Genomic DNA, 17,084 nt, shown 5'->3' on the forward strand with positions numbered 1-17,084 from the left:
GAGCGGGCGTGCCGCAAGGAAGCATTCTTTCACCACTATTGTTCAATATATACATTTCTGATTTCCCAAAAATGAAGAATTGTGTTCAATACCTATTTGCTGATGATCAGGCAAACGCAACAAACCGAACAATAACGTTGACGAAGACGGACACCTTGAAATTACAACGCTAATTCGCTGATGCAGAATCTGCCAAGCATCAGCAACTCTTTTGCAGCCAGCGAATTTGTGTTCCAGGGTGTCTATTGCAGGACAAAACGAACATGACGGAGATGGGACGCGGTTCATTCGATGCAGCAGCTCTCCATGGCTGATCTTGTCGTTTACCAGCAAGAAGAGCGTGCTGCGTTGAAGGGACGATAGACAGGAACGATGAATATTGCGCCAGAGTAGCCGCCAATTCACTGACGGATTTTGCAAGACTACCTTCGGCTCAAGTAGCACTTCCGTCAGTGTTTGGCGAATCCAGCGTGTCGTGATGGCGTCTGATGATGGTTGATAGCCAAGTTGCTGTATGACGATACGCAGACACGGGTACGTTGACGAAACAGCGGCGATGTTCGGAGGATTCCCAGCACAAGAAATGTGCTGACCTCCGACTCGTAGACACCCCTGTTCTGCAACATACCGGTTCGTCAACAGCGCCTTGGCCATGATGGCAGGAAGCTGAAGGTTAAGCCCACCACGGTTGCGAGGCAACGCCAGTTGCTGCAGTGGGACTCGGATTCCTCCGGATCCATCCCAGAGGAACGAGTTCACGGTGCAGGTCACCTTCGCTATGTCCATTGCACGGGCGCCACAAACCGATGCAACAAACCACAGCTTGGGGAGTAGGAAGGTGTTCAGCAGAACAACCTTCTGCACCACGTTCAAATCCCTCACGCGATGAAGCCACACCAGCTGCCGGAAATGGTGGATCAACAGGTCCCAGTTGAGGCTCATAGCTTCTCTTACATTGTTGGTAAACAATATACCGAGGAGCCTAAGCCTCTCCACGGTACGCCAAGGGACCTGAATGGCATTTGATGTGGTGTATCCCACGTCGAGCGCGATGGTTTTGTCGACGTTGAGGCGGGCTCCGGAGACTCTGCCAAACGCTTCAAAAGCCTCACGCACCAACTCGATTTTTTGGGATGAGGTAGTCACCACCGAGATGTCGTCAGCGTACGCATTGACCAGGTCATCCTGGTCGTAGCATATGCCTTCTAGTCTGGTGATGAGGGGATGAAGGTACAGGATGAAAAGGTGCATGGAAAGTGGATCCCCCTGACGAACGGATCGTCGGATGGAAATAGGGGGAGATAGGGATCCGTTGATTAGGATACGGGAGGAGGACTGATCACCAAACCTTCTCAAAAGCCCCACCAGCCCAGGATTAAAACCCATAGAGATCATGTTATTAAACAGGAAGCCTCTATCGACGCGATCGAATGCTTGCGAAAGATCAAAGGAGATGAGTTTCATAGCTTTCAGCTTTGCTTTAAATGTTTGAAAGAATCGCTCGGCTTGTCCATTTGTGGCGGGATGGTATGGGGCACTAAATTTATGAATTACGCCGTTAAGCTTTAAGAAGTGAGCAAATTCTGTTGAAAATTGAGTGCCATTATCACACACCAAAATTATAGGAACTCCGAAAGTACTAAATATGTCCCTGCATGTATTAATCGTGGTTTCAGTTGTGATGTTATTTACTATTCGGACTTCAGGCCATTTTGAAAATGCGTCTACTAGTATAAAAAAATAGCTTCCCATGAAAGGACCTGCATAATCTACATGGACTCTTTGAAAAGGACCTTCAGCTTTCTCCCAACAATGGATCGGTACTTTGGGTGGATTTGCTCTTGTTTCTTGACAAGATTGGCAGTTGATAACCATATTTTCTATGTCCTTATCTATATTAGGCCACCAGCAATAACTTCTTGCTAATGACTTTATTCTAGATATTCCAAAGTGAGAGGAATGAACCTCCTGTAATACTTTCTCCCTTAAAATAGAGGGTATATACACTCTACTGCCTCGCATTATACAGTCGCTCTGTAAGGAAAATTCTTTTTGATCAATGCCAAAACAATACTTTGGAAGGATGGTTTTTCCCGTTCTGAGAGCTCGTAATAGCTCTTCAACTTCTGCATCGGTTGTCGTAGCCTTTCCTAATTCGAGCACTGTAAGTGGTAATGTTTGAATAGTGTTTATCTCCACTACATCAGGCTCTTCTATTTTGGTTTCCGAGTCCACTGATGGTAAGGGCAGCCTTGAAAACGCATCTGCGTTGTAGTGGTTTGCTGATTTACGATGGCGAATATTGTATTCGAATCGTTGCAAAAAAAACTGCGTAATGCTGCATTCTCATTGCTGACATCGTTGGCAATCCTTTATTTTCTGCAAAGATTTGTGCCAACGGCTTGTTGTCGGTTATGAGTGTAAATTTCCGTCCATATAAGTATTGGCGAAATTTACGGACTCCAAACATGATTGCGTATGCCTCTTTATCAATTTGTGAATAACGTTGTTGTGTTTTATTTAAGGTTTGGGAAGCGTATTGCAAGGGTCTTTCAGATCCATCAGGGAATTGATGGCTTAACACAGCACCCACTCCATAAGGTGATGGATCTGTAGTAAATACGATAGGAAGATTAGGGTTATAATGAACTAACACTCTTTCAGTTTGCATTTCCTTTTTCACATGGGTAAATGCTTTATTGCAATGCTCGTCCCATACATAAGGTATTTCATCCTTTACGAGATTATTCAGAGGGTAAATAACTGTACTTAAATGTGAGAAGAAACAACCATAACAGTTAATTAATCCCAGGAACGAACGTAACTGATCTTTGTTTCTTGGGATAGGCATATCTTGTATGGCTTTAATTTTCGTATTCAGTTTATGTATGCCATTCTTATCTACTACATATCCGCAATATTCTATCTGGTCTTCGAAAAGGCAACATTTTGATTTATTTACTCTTAAATTGTATTTTTCCAATGTTTTCAAAACTTCTTCCAATCTTTGTAAATGCATTTCGTCATTTGGGCCTGTAATCCGAATATCATCAATGAATGCAGTCACCCCTGGTATGCCTTGGAGGATTTGCTCAATCAACCTTTGAAATATTGCTGGAGCCAATGCTACTCCATACATTAATCTAGTGGGGCGAAATAGTCCTTTATGTGTCGATAATGTTAATATTTCGCGACAATAAGAGTTTACCTCCAATTGAAGATAAGCTTGGGAGAGATCTATTTTTGAAAATTTGTCTCCCCCGGCCACATTTGCAAATAATTCTTCTACAATCGGAAGCGGGTGTTCGTCAATTATTAAATTTGGGTTTACCGTGATTTTATAATCCCCCCATAATCTAACATTCCCTGCCGATTTTTTTACTGGGACAATAGGAGTAGCCCATTCGGAATGATCCACTTTTTCCAGGACATTTTCTGAAACAAGTTTATCAATTTCTTTGCTCACAGCATGCGACAGGCCTAGCCTTCACGAAAACTGGCTTTGCATCTTGACGTAGAGCTAATGAAGCTTGTAAATTTTCAAATTTTCCTAATCCTGAACTAAAGACTTTGAGATATTTGATGAATAGGTTTTCTAAATTTGAGCTTGTAGTAGATTTTTCCGAGGAGCAATAGGATTCTTCATAGTTGGTTTTTAGAAATTCGTTTAGGTTTAAATTTATAGTCTTTATCCAGTTACGCCCAAGCAGAGGATTCCTTTCTGATTCCGTAACAAGTAGTGGTAAAAAAGTTTCTACACTATTAATTTTAGCCTTCACCTTGATTTCACCTAGCAACTTTTCAATTTGACGTTACTTTTTTTTGTTATTATGTTAGGAAAATAATTTAATCTATCCCTGTTACTGATAAGGGATACTGGAGTGCCAGTGTCCACCTCAAAAATAAGTTTTCTGTCGGAAATCTCCATTTCTAGCAAAAACTTACCAGCCATATTTTGTATTGTTCTCATGTTGAACACGTCCACGATGTTGGCGTCATCGTCTGCGGGAAGCTCAGAGCTGCATACACTAGAATCGATTTACACTCGAACGATTTACTTTTGTCCGACATACTTTTTCAAGATGCCCCATCTTATTGCAATGATTGCAAATTGTCTTCAAGTCTCGGCACTTATCCGCAAGATGGTCTCTATCCCCACACCGATAGCAAGTTACTTTCCGAAGAGTCGACGCCGGCTTGCTTTTTTTTTATTCGCAGCAATGATGTGCTGAATTGGATATGGAGTAACGGTGCCTTGTATCTCATCTGTACCTCGGTTAGACATTTCCATGCCGAAAGCTATGTCCTTTGCTTTAGCCAATGTCACGAATTGATTTCGCAAGGCTTTGTCAAGGTAATCACCAAAACTACAAGTTTGAGCAAGCTTTTCTAATTCCATCAAATATGTGCTCAGTGATTCATTTTCGCGTTGTTTTCGGTTTGCAAACTTGAAATTTTCCAAAATTTCCAATGGATTTGGATTAAAATGCTCTTTGAGGATGGCAACAATTTCTTCGAACGTTTTTGTTTGCGGTTCATCATTCTTTAGCTTGTTGCACAATACATCGTAGGTCGTACTATTCATGTAGTGAAGGAGGTAATCGCGTTTGTCTTCTTCGGGAACACGATGAATTTTGAAACCAATCTGTAGTTTTTCTAGCCATCTTTGGATTTTGCAGTTTGTTGGGTCGAATGGTTCAAACACGAACATTCACATTGTGGCAGTAGCAGTTGTAATTTCAGCAGTATTGTCGGAACTTGTTAGACCAGTATTAGAAGGATCAACAGTAATAGTAGCAACAGCAGCAGCCGCAGCAGCAGCAAAAGAACAACCAATGCTTGGTGAGACAACATGGGACATGTAACATGCCCCAGCGATCGTATCCTGTCTGCCTTCACCGTCTTCAAGGTGCTCGGTTCGCCGTACAGCTCTGCACACTCGATGTTCATCCTTCTCCTCCAAACTTCATGCTCGAACACACCACAAAAGGTGGTTGGAAAATGCGTCACTCAAACACGCTCAAAGCGTTTGCGTCTTCCGCTCGAATGATCCAGGACTCGTGTCCATAGACGACCACCAGGCGAATCAATGTGCGTTATATGTTACAATTCATGCGGGCTGAGTCTTCTGAAACTCAGCAGTTGATGAAGCCCATAGTATACACGATTCCCCTGCACCGAATTTGCTGCTGATGTTGTTGTCCGAAGTAGCGACCATACCAAGATAGAAGAACTCTTTTACGACCTCGAGACTTTGGCGGCAACTAATAAACTGCTCCCCAGTTGGTCTGAGTCTGACCAATGATTGTTGATTTGCATTTGAGTCACCTGCGTTTATACGCCTCACACACCTTCGCTGTTTCTCAACAATGAAACATTAACCATTTGAAAGTCATGAAACAATTTCTTCGGCTGCATAAAAAATGACACCTTCCAGGACGATGTTGAAGAGCAGACAGAACAGTCCGTCACCTTATCTCAGGACCTGTGTTCGTCAACAGTACCCTGTGCGTTTCGAACGATTGCGACATCAAGTTTGATACTCTTTCCTTGCACTGCATCTAGTTCATAGTGGCTTCTACCATCCGGATCAACTTCCCAAGAAAGTGGTACCGCTGCATGATTTTCTATAGCTCATACCGGACTAAGGTTTTGTAGGCTGCCTGGAGTAGATGAATAGGTCAATGGTGGATTTGCCTCCAACAAACCCTGCTTGGTAGCTGCCGACGAAATTTGTAGCTAGGGACGCATACGCGCAGAACAGGGTCTGGGGCAGAATCTTGTAGGCGGCATTAATAACTGTGATGGCACTGTAGCATATCTGCTATACAGAACATATTGTAATACACACTATCAGCCATAGACACATAGTAACACACTTTGGAAAGCCAAATCACACCATTGTAACACATTCATTATAACACACTCAGTAAATCAGATCATACCATACACACCCGGAAGAGCTCAGGCCACACCGTTCATATAAAAACAATTGTGACACACTTAACAGAACCAACCGATACGTACAACATAAGCAGGAACAGTTTATGCTTTATAACCCAAAACAGGAACTTAGTGACAAGAACCATCGTTCTTGTCAACAAAAGACAAACGTAACTAGCTTAGTGAAAACAATAACTTTCCAACATACAACCCGGAACCAAATGTGAGAAACCCTTAACTTCATTTGAGTATAAATAAAACCAACTCCGATCATGGCAGGTCAGATTCGTTCGGACTGTCAGGATAGGACTATGCCCATCCTACATCTATCGAGTTCTCATTTAAAGAGTTTAGATATGTCCCCCTGCCCAAGGTAAGGCCTCTAAACTCCAACGTTTCCAATAAGGGAAACCTCCTAAAGGTTTCTATGATCGCCTGGACGATCAAGTGTCGAACGTCCGCTTCGAAGCAGTATCCACCTCAGTTCTACTTAATTCGGCAAACGATGACGAAGGCCACCCTGACCAACGCGAGTTCAAAGTTACTACATGGCAACCGTCCCAAAATCGAACATACCGGGACTATCTCAAAACATACCACATGACGACCGTAACAGTCATCAAACATATTACATGGCGACCGTGACCTTAATCTGCAATCGACGGGCAGAAGTATAAACAAATTATTTGTGATACGTGCAACGGTAACGTACAGCAGTGTCGTGCTAACGCATCAAATAGTGTAAAAAAACGTGCGTTTTTGACCATAACCGGTATACGACGGAAAAAAGTGTCAAATGTGCAAATTTGTATTGAACAACGCAGCTGGCACAAGTGACCCATATATAAAAAAACAATAGCTATGAATGAGCGATCAAAAGCAAGTACAGTGTGGTGTACAAAATGATAACTCAGCGAAAATATAAGTGGTGAATCGTTTGAAGGGCGAAAAAAAAAGTGATGTACAGCAATTATACAAAAAAATAAAGTGTTGTGACAACCTTTCTCAACGTGCAAAAATGCAACAACATTATAAATAAACCCTTAAGTGATCAGTTTGCAAACTAGAACAATCTTGAAGTGATTAATAACGCAACGAACCCAAACCAACGTAAGCGGAAATAACGATGTCACCAGTGCTGTGAAACCATAAGCAGAAGTGATGTTCATCTGAAAGGTGATAGAATGAATGGCGAGACTACGGTATACGAGATGTAACCAGTGTGATTGAATGGAACAACCGTTCCCAACGTGGAAGACGAAAAGACAAGGCGAGTTCACTGCCCAATATGGATTGGCATGCGCGAATGGACATAGGGTCCCAACCTCGACAAGACGTCGAGTGACGACTGATGACATCGTAGAAATTCTTATCAGACATCGAGTAAACACCAAGCATCGATTAAACACCAAGCACTGGTAACGAGGCATCATCATGAGCAGCAACAACAAAGATACATGCTATGTATTCAAAAAAAGGTACCGTAAATACGAAATTTTACTGATCAGACTGCATAAAGTTGCAAAAACAGCAAAAACAGGCTAGGAATTTACTTAAATTATCTATAGACTGTGACAATACTAACAATAACAAATTGAACGATGCAAAAATTGTTAGAGAAAATAGAAGAATCAGACATAAATTATGATCAGGTGAAACAGCTGAACAAATGTAGGCTCTGCCTCTTTAGGCAATTTGACTAACAATAGAAACTAAACCAGACAAAATGGCTGACATTATGGAATTAATTAAAATCAACACTTCTCTCATATCAAAGTATGATGGTAATGAGAAGGATTTGAAAAATATGGTGTCAAATTTAAACGTACTAGTGAAAATAGTAAATCCGGAAAATAAAGAAACAAAAATAGAACTGGTATTAGTACGTCTTACAGGAAAAGCGCGAATTGTCGTAGGGGAAACCCCAACCTCAATCGAAGATATAATTAGCAAATTACAAGACAGGTGCAGCATAAAGGTAACACCAGAGATCTTAGTATTGAAAATGGACAATACTAAACAGATTGGAAGGATAGAAGATTTTGGAAGCGTTATTGAAAAATTAACGCAACAACTAGAAGAAGCATACATTGCAGAAGAGATAGCGCCAGAAGTAGCAAGAAAAAAGGCAACTAAATCAGGAATCAGTGCATTGAGTTATGGACTCAAAAATTTCGAGACCAAAATTATAATGAGATCGAGTAAATTCGAAACCTTGCATGAAGCAATAGAGCAAGCAGTAGAGTTGGAGCTAGAAGACAGAATGAAAAAGGGAAATAATGATGGTATAAAGATCCTAGGGTAAATGTACCTATAGTGGTGGTAGTACCAATAGTGGTGGTATTGCACTAAAATGCGGTTCATACGGCAAATTACAAGTAATTACGTTATTAACGTTAGTGTGAAATGTTCTTTAGCCTTTTACAAAGGGTTTAAAAGTTAAATGGGGCCAATCCGTTGTTTAGTGACCGAAAAATCCATTATTTTGTGAAATGTGTCAACATTTTTCCAAAATCCTTAGGATTTCATAACGAAACTCATTTTTCTGTTAACGTTCTAAATGACTACATAACCACGCAATCACAAGTTTTACAACATAATTGTTATGAAATGTTATTGTTTTACTAAAATTATTTGCCTTTTGACCATATTTATGCATTTTTAAGTGTTTTTTACCATAGTGCCATTATAGGTACACAAAACAGGCATGTTCCTATAGTGGTTATAGTTATAAAATCAATAAAAACAGGTCGTTTTAGATTTTTTTGAGGAAATTTTTGACATGTCGTACTGTTTTCACTAAAATAAGCAAAAGAAATAAGTTTTGTGTAGGTAATTTACCAAAAACAGGCCAAAATTCGCTTATATGGTTGAAAGAAAAATTGACTTCAAATCAAGCACACTCTTCCGGGTGTAGGTTGACAACAGGTGTGATGCAGTACTTTAGTGAATAGTTTCATTAATCAAATTTATACATTTTGTTACGATCAAATTACGCAAGAAACCAATATTATGGCAGTAATCCTTGCTATTCATACCAAAACAGCTTCGAAACTAAGTTTCATTGATATTATACACCGTTTTTGATGCATCTTTGTTTACCAGCACTATAGGAACACAATACGACGACTATAGGAACCATACCTCCATTATAGGTACAACGAAAATATGTAGTTTTTCGTAAATTTTATGTATTTCATGATAAAAATGTTTGTGATTGCGTAGATAAAACATATTCCAATTGGTTTGTGTTAAAATATTCAGAAATTGTCCTTCCTGACACTTTAAATCCATTAAAACACATCGGCACCACTACAAATTGCACCACTATTGGTACATTTACCCTATATGCAAACGCTAACAGGAACAATAGAGAGTATGGAAACAACTACCAAGAAAGGAATAATTTCACCAAATTCCAAAATAATAATAGATTTCAGGCACAAAACCTACCCAGGTTCCCACCCGTAAGATATGCACAGAACAACAACAGAAACAACAATAGGGATTTTCAACACAAAGATACCCAAGTTAATTATCAAATTTACCCAAATTTTAATCAATCAATAACAACTAAAACACCATCCAACAAATTCAGTTATAGAAATAATAACAATTTCAGTTTCTATAAACGCCACCATCAGTTAAGCGATTGTAGTAGTATGAGTCAAATTAACCAAGGATACAATAATCGCGAATACAACTATAAAAACAGTAGTCAGAACAATTCCAATAAAATCCAATGCTGTTATGTAAGAACAGAACAAAACAATCATACACAATTCAATAATCAAAATTACGAAGACTATACAGATACTATTCAAATGAACGATCGAACTCAAAAAGATTATAAAAATATTAAAAGCAAAACGAACTATTTAAACAGAAAACTTGAAGATAAATCAAAAAGACGAAATGCATTGAATAATGAAACAATTAATGATATGAAAGGGCCAAGAGACGACTCTGAAATGATATTAGAAGAAAATAATACTTTAACAAAAGAATATGAAAATGATACTAAACATGATTATAAACATGAAAACAAACAACATATACAAATGATTACAACAAGTAATGACAACAAGCTCCTGGGGCACGTACTCCTGCTACCTGGGGCACGTACGGCGTACGGTTTTGCGCTGCCGCGGCAATTCACGTGTACTGTGGAACTTCGCAAACAATCGTCGGAAATCCTCTGGTTTTCCTAGCTCCGTCAGTTTCAACGGGCGCAACGGTAACAATCCGTCTGCAGTATGTGATATTTTTGCCTCGCGCTTTGCCGCCACCTTCCTTCCAGCTGTAACTGATGAGAGGCAGATAGCCGACGCATTATCAAACGTACCGGTGGATGCTATGGCCCCAAACTTGCCGATCATCGATGAGTATTCAGTCTCGAAAGCGATTGACAGGCTGAAATCTTCGTTTGCTCCAGGGCCTGACGGGATCCCGGCTTCCACGCTTAAGCGTTGTGGCACCACCATCGCGCCTATCCTGGCCTCGATTTTTCGCGACTCGCTGCGTTTGGGCATCTATCCTGCCTGCTGGAAAACTTCGTGGCTTGTTCCAGTGCACAAAAAGGGGGACAAATCAAATGCATGTAATTACCGTGGCATTACATCGCTTTGTGCCTGCGCTAAGGTCTTCGAGCTCCTGGTGTACGAACCTCTCCTCGCAGCTGCCTCGAACTACATTAGCACAGCTCAACATGGATTTGTCCCTCAGCGTTCAACCACCACCAACCTGGTTGAGTTCGTTAGCCTCTGCCACAGGACCATCGATGCCGGCTCGCAGATCGACGCAGTCTACACGGACATCAAGGCTGCCTTCGATAGCGTTCCGCACGCCTTGCTGCTCGCAAAGCTCGAAACGCTTGGTCTGCCCGTGCAGCTGCTGGCCTGGATGCGCTCCTATCTTGCTGGTCGCACATACTGCGTGAAGATGGGACCCCATACGTCGCGCCGTATCGATGCTTCTTCGGGGGTGCCGCAGGGGAGTAACCTTGGACCGCTGCTGTTTGTCATTTTCCTGAATGACGTAACACGGTTGCTCCCTCCTGACGGCCACCTATTGTATGCAGACGACGCGAAGCTGTTCCTGCCTATCCGTGACCGGTCAGACCAACTCCGCCTTCAAGCCACTCTAAGTGCCTTCCAGTCATGGTGCTCTTTGAATGGTCTTGAATTGTGCGTCGAGAAGTGTGTTGTCGTTACGTTTGCGAGAAAGCGGTGCCCCTTAGTGTATGACTATGCGTTAAATGGATCTACCATTGGTCGCAAAAGCTGTGTCACGGATCTAGGAGTGCTCCTTGACGAAAAGTTGAGCTTCCACGACCAGCTAGAGCACGTTGTCACTAAGGGTAACCAATTGATCGGCTTACTAAAACAAATAGCACGAGACATCACTGACCCGATATGCATCAAGACGCTATATTGTGCTTTGGTGCGACCAGTGTTAGACTACGCTTCAGTAGTATGGTGGCCTACAGCTGCTCGTCCCCTAGCTCGTTTAGAGTCGATCCAGCGCAAATTCACGCGGTTCGCTTTGCGCTCCTGGAGTGTCCAACTGGACTATGAGGGACGCTGTGCGTTGCTTGGCATCGAGACGCTGAAGCAGCGGAACTGCAACGCTCAGAGGCTGTTTGTCGCGGGACTTCTTGACAATCGGATCGATTCGCCCGCGCTTCTTTCGAGGCTCAACATGTATGTCCCGCCGAGATCGCTCCGAGCTAGATCGCTACTTGACGTGGAGGAACGCCGCACTCGCTTTGGCTCCTCTGATCCGTTTATTCGTATGTGCCGTGAGTTTAATGTTATTTGTGATCGTCATCAACCTGACATGTCGCGCACCGCATTGTTAAATAGTATTCGTGTCGTGCGACCTTTTACATGTTAATTATGTTACTTAAGACTAAGCGTGACAAATGAATGACCGAAATGTGATTATGCTAATGTAAATGAATTCGCTTCAAGTGGGCCACTTGCGGTCCGTTGAATTTTAATTAATAAATAACAAAATAACAAATAACAATGAGAAAAATATTGTTGAAGAACAAGTGACAGATAGTTTATTACTGCTAGACAAAATGGAAATAAATGATGAGATTTCTTGCAACAAAAATCATACAACCGAGCTAAAACATCTAAAGAGAAGAAAACGTAGCATCAAATCAAAGAAGAATTATATAAATGAATCAAACAATGAATTATATTGCCAGGATAAAAAGGCTAGAAAAATGAATTATTCCACATTATGTGATGTAAACGTAAAAGAACCAAGAAGAACTATTGCTTACGAAAAGTATCTAAAAGAGCTCCAAGTAAAATTTCATAATGTTATCTCCATGCTAAAAGTCATAATATCTATAAAAGCAGAAAACTCTTTATGTGAACCTAACAAACAAATTATAGGAAAATCTAAATATTTTATACGAAAATTAAATATTCCCAATTCTTTATCTCTAAACAATAGATCTATTTACATAAAATATTACCCACCTTAAGAGATAAGAAATGATTTTATTACTAAACAACAAAAAAAGCATAGCAAAAAAAAATCAGTTGAATTAAATGAAAAGAATAACTTCAAACAATTTCATTATTTACGTTATTCTATTAAAGGGGGGAGGTGTAGCATATCTGCTATACAGAACATATTGTAATACACACTATCAGCCATAGACACATAGTAACACACTTTGGAAAGCCAAATCACACCATTGTAACACATTCATTATAACACACTCAGTAAATCAGATCATACCATACACACCCGGAAGAGCTCAGGCCACACCGTTCATATAAAAACAATTGTGACACACTTAACAGAACCAACCGATACGTACAACATAAGCAGGAACAGTTTATGCTTTATAACCCAAAACAGGAACTTAGTGACAAGAATCATCGTTCTTGTCAACAAAAGACAAACGTAACTAGCTTAGTGAAAACAATAACTTTCCAACATACAACCCGGAACCAAATGTGAGAAACCCTTAACTTCATTTGAGTATAAATAAAACCAACTCCGATCATGGCAGGTCAGATTCGTTCGGACTGTCAGGATAGGACTATGCCCATCCTACATCTATCGAGTTCTCATTTAAAGAGTTTAGATATGTCCCCCTGCCCAAGGTAAGGCCTCTAAACTCCAACGTTTCCAGTAAGGGAAACCTCCTAAAGGTTTCTATGATCGCTTGGACGATCAAGTGTTGAACGTCCGCTTCGAAGCAGTATCCACCTCAGTTCTACTTAATTCGGCAAACGATGACGAAGGCCACCCTGACCAACGCGAGTTCAAAGTTACTACATGGCAACCGTCCCAAAATCGAACATACCGGGACTATCTCAAAACATACCACATGACGACCGTAACAGTCATCAAACATATTACAGCACGAAAATTCGAGCATTCCAGCTTGTCGTCTGTTTTTTTTTTTTTTAATTTAAACGTCATGGGTGAATGAAACCCAGCGTCCACTCATTTCTAGCAGTTATTTCTGTTCCCAGATTCTTATAATCATGCATGCACCAACGATTTCGACGGTAAGCCTCACCGGCCCTGTATTGAAGAGCTTGGCCTCTAGCTCATCACTGCCAGCAGACTTATTGCTCTTAAACTGATTGATAGATGCAAATCATTGTAATGTGGCAGCAAATCCCATTGACAGAACTGATTGTCCTCCTTTGCACAAACTACCATCAATAGGTTCAACCAGGTACTGATTTTAACTATCTTTCCGTACTGTCTACATTAACTGAATTTAAGTTGAATTTAACCAAATATACACGAAGCAAATGGGGCGGTCCCGTGGTACATTCGTCAACTCGAACGACTCAATAACACGCTCGCAATGGGTTAAAGCCCAGAATGAACCGTCCCCCCGTAGTAAGGACGGACAATGCGGCTATGTGGTTGTTGTCAAAACAGCCTTGACAGCCAGACAACCATCACAAGCCGCCCGACAAGACGGATGGAACCAAGCGCTAGACGGCCGCCTGCGACAGACCACAGAACCGAACGCTAGAGGGCCGCCACGACACGAATAAAAAAGACACGAAGGCAGTAGCGACAAAATAAGCGAAGGAAAGAGACACGGATTTTTTTTAATCGCACGACCAGTACCCTTAAATAAAATAAAGAAAAAACTAAGCCGGATTAAGGCAAATAAAGCGAGATCAACGCAGTTTTTCTATTCATTTAATTTTGAGTACTTCCATTAAAGAAGCCGAGTCAAAGCATTTTAAGCCGTTTTCTTTGCATATTTAAGTCGAGTAAGTCGCTTTTTCCACAAATTAAAAAAATCCGTCTTTTACGTTTGAGAGCAAGGACGATCTACGTTCTAAAAGTGCGCGATGGCGAACGCAAGAGAGAGTCTGAGCGCGAGTGAGGTGAAATGCGGCACGTGCGGGCAGCAGAAGGAGGACAACGTCGTAGCATGTGACCTCTGTGATCTGTGTGTAAGTGTATCTAACGCCGTGGAAGAAAAGAGCTGGATTTGCCGCCCGTGTAAGGAGCGGAATGGTAGGGAGGAGGCAGGACTCCCCGCGGCTTCAAGCCCTACATCGGCAACCCCAATGGAGGCAGTGGCGGGACCGTACTCAACGCCGCAATACCCACCGGTCTACCCCGTCGCTCCCAGTTCTAGATCTGGTAGCAGAGTGAATAAGACGCGTTTGGATCTGCTGTTGGAGCAGATGGCGGAGGAGGAGGAGATCGAGAGACGGGAATTCGAATCTAAGAGGAGGTTTACGAGGCGCCGGTACGAGATTCTTCTCGCCAACACGGAAGACACGGCATCGCTCCTGGATGAGCTTGCTATCGACGGTGACGATCGAGTTGCAGCATGGGTCAGTGGAGATGCAGCCGAGAGTATGCAGTGTAAAACGATCGAGCCATCGGCGCATGCCCTGAGCAAGAAGCCCGTAGCGTCGTCCCAACCCGCTGCACCAGGTGAGTGCACAATTATGGAGAAACCCAACCACGCGTCCACTCCAACCCAAGGAAGAGAGAGCACTCAGAAGAAAAACTCAGGGAGACACCCTAAGCCACTCACGAGCACTCAAGCAGGTAAGCCCAATGCGAGAGAGCAAGACGAGTTCCTAGCTAAAACTCAAACCCTTCGGGACGACAAACCCGCGAGAAAGGTCGTAGATGGACGAGCAGAATCGGAGAGGGTCGTTTACCCGAGAGAGAATGAAACACGCAAGTGCCATCCTAGCTCAGTGAGGTTTTCAAATGAGAATAACCAGCAGAACCCTCTCAACAATCTCAGAGAGAATTTGTATGAAATTTCTTGGGCTTGTTCTCGGCTTGTTCTCGGCTTATTGGTATAAACGTCACTCAGAGAACAAGCCCAATATGAACAGGCGCTCAGTGACGTCACGGTGTAGCCGTATTGATGCGAGTCCACACAATGGGGGTCGACCCATTCCAACTGCTGTCAAAATGAAACAACAAAGGTATTTGGTTTGCATGCGTTTTATTGAACAATAACAAGTCGACAAGTGGCGTCGTTTTGAGTAGCTAAAAATCAGTTCCGGATTTACGTTTTTTCCTATTCCAGCTCGTATTAGTTAGTGAAATAGTTGTTCGGCTTCCGGTAAATCTGTAAGTGAAGGAATCAAAGCGTTAATACATCGAAATCATAACAAATTAGTTGATTTTACCTGTACCTATTATTTTAGATAATCATGACATCAAACGTCGGACGAGCTCCCGATGCTTCGACGAGTAGTTCCCAGAAGTGTCCTTGTGTAGAACTAGCGCAGGAAAATAAAAAAGATATAAGGACAGTTTTGAATGCAGTGATGGACGTGCGAATGAAACAGGACGATATTTTAAAAACTCAAAGCCAAAGCCAAGTTGAACCAACCCAAAATGATGATGGGCATATGGAAGATGAAGAATACTTTTTGTTCGCTTTGGTTTCAACCAAGATCGGTCTAGATGACTTAGAAGAAAGCATAGCGTCAGCAGAGCGCTTCAATAATTTAAAAGGATGGCTTATGAAGAAGGTAAAAGCATCAAACGCAAAGAGCAGAATGCATCGCGTTCTTTACCTATTATTTAATAGGATATTTATAGTAGATTGCAGTTGGAGTGGACGGGGAGGCAACGGGCCTAAGGTAGAATTCAGGAAATATTCTAATATCCTCCGTCTATTTGCTGTTGTCGGAGGAGCAGGAAGGGCTTTAGAGGATTCTATTGTTGAGGATTTTTTTATAAAGAAATTTAAAAATTCGCAATCAGCTGCCCAAGCGAAAGGCATTGTGAAAAGTGTCAGTCGTGGTACGTTTTCAAGAAAGAAGAAGAAGAATTAGATAAATAAGATAGAGTTCAATAATGTTCCTTTGACGATTGTTTTGCTTTGAATTTGTTGATATTGATAAGGTTTTTTTTTATTTTTGATTGTTGCTGAACTATTAGTCAATTGAAAAATATAAGCGAATTCATAAATGCTAGTAAATGTTGATAGTAATTGATTTTTTGGCTTAAGGTAGTTGTATGAATTATTCTAAATAATGTGGATATCAGTAAATATAAAATATTATGGAGTTTAAGTTATAAAAAGTTTCTATGAGTAATTTTCCTTTAACATACCAATTTTTATATTCATAATTGATTGAACTGGTGCAATGAATAAGTAGCAAAGTTAGCTTTAAGATTATTACCATAATTATGATACTTCATAGTTATCATACTTTGTGAATAACTTTTACAGAACAGAGATGGTCACATGCACGTTTGTCGAATACTCACTTGCTTACCTTTTTATCAAGTGCTAACCAGTTTTGAGGTCTACCATGAACCGCTTTCAATACAGCGCCGTCGTTTATTAGATGATCTATTGATGAGGTCTAATGGGAACGTATGTTTTAAAGTGGCATGACCATTTACGGGACTCATACAACCTGAAATTTATATTAAATATATTTTCACAATTATAAGCTTGGAATAACGGTCCCCAAAGCGTACTTACTCAAAGATGTATATGTTTAAGTACAAGGAAGCAACGCCATACATCCGCTTCGCGCAGCAGCATGAAGCCTTGCGCGTACGATGCCTTTCGCGCTCCGTGCTCCGGCGAGTTGTTTGCTGCCCTGAGCACGTTCATCCTTCGGCGTGGATAAGTAGCTGCG

At 41.4% G+C, this 17,084-nt stretch overlaps 1 long non-coding RNA gene across 1 annotated transcript; it reads right to left on the reverse strand.

The window, feature by feature from the left end:
* Positions 1–15,405: 15,405 nt before the first annotated feature.
* LOC120958808 (uncharacterized) lies at positions 15,406–17,076 on the reverse strand. The gene is made up of 4 exons (XR_005752090.2): positions 16,925–17,076; positions 16,713–16,856; positions 15,618–15,704; positions 15,406–15,550 (listed from the first exon to the last, which is right to left on the reverse strand). It is a non-coding gene; the product is annotated as an uncharacterized LOC120958808 (long non-coding RNA).
* Between the last annotated feature and the right edge of the window lie 8 nt (positions 17,077–17,084).

The sequence above is a fragment of the Anopheles coluzzii genome, chromosome 3, assembly GCF_943734685.1.
Source record: "Anopheles coluzzii chromosome 3, AcolN3, whole genome shotgun sequence".
In the NCBI taxonomy this organism is placed as follows: Eukaryota; Metazoa; Arthropoda; class Insecta; order Diptera; family Culicidae; genus Anopheles; species Anopheles coluzzii.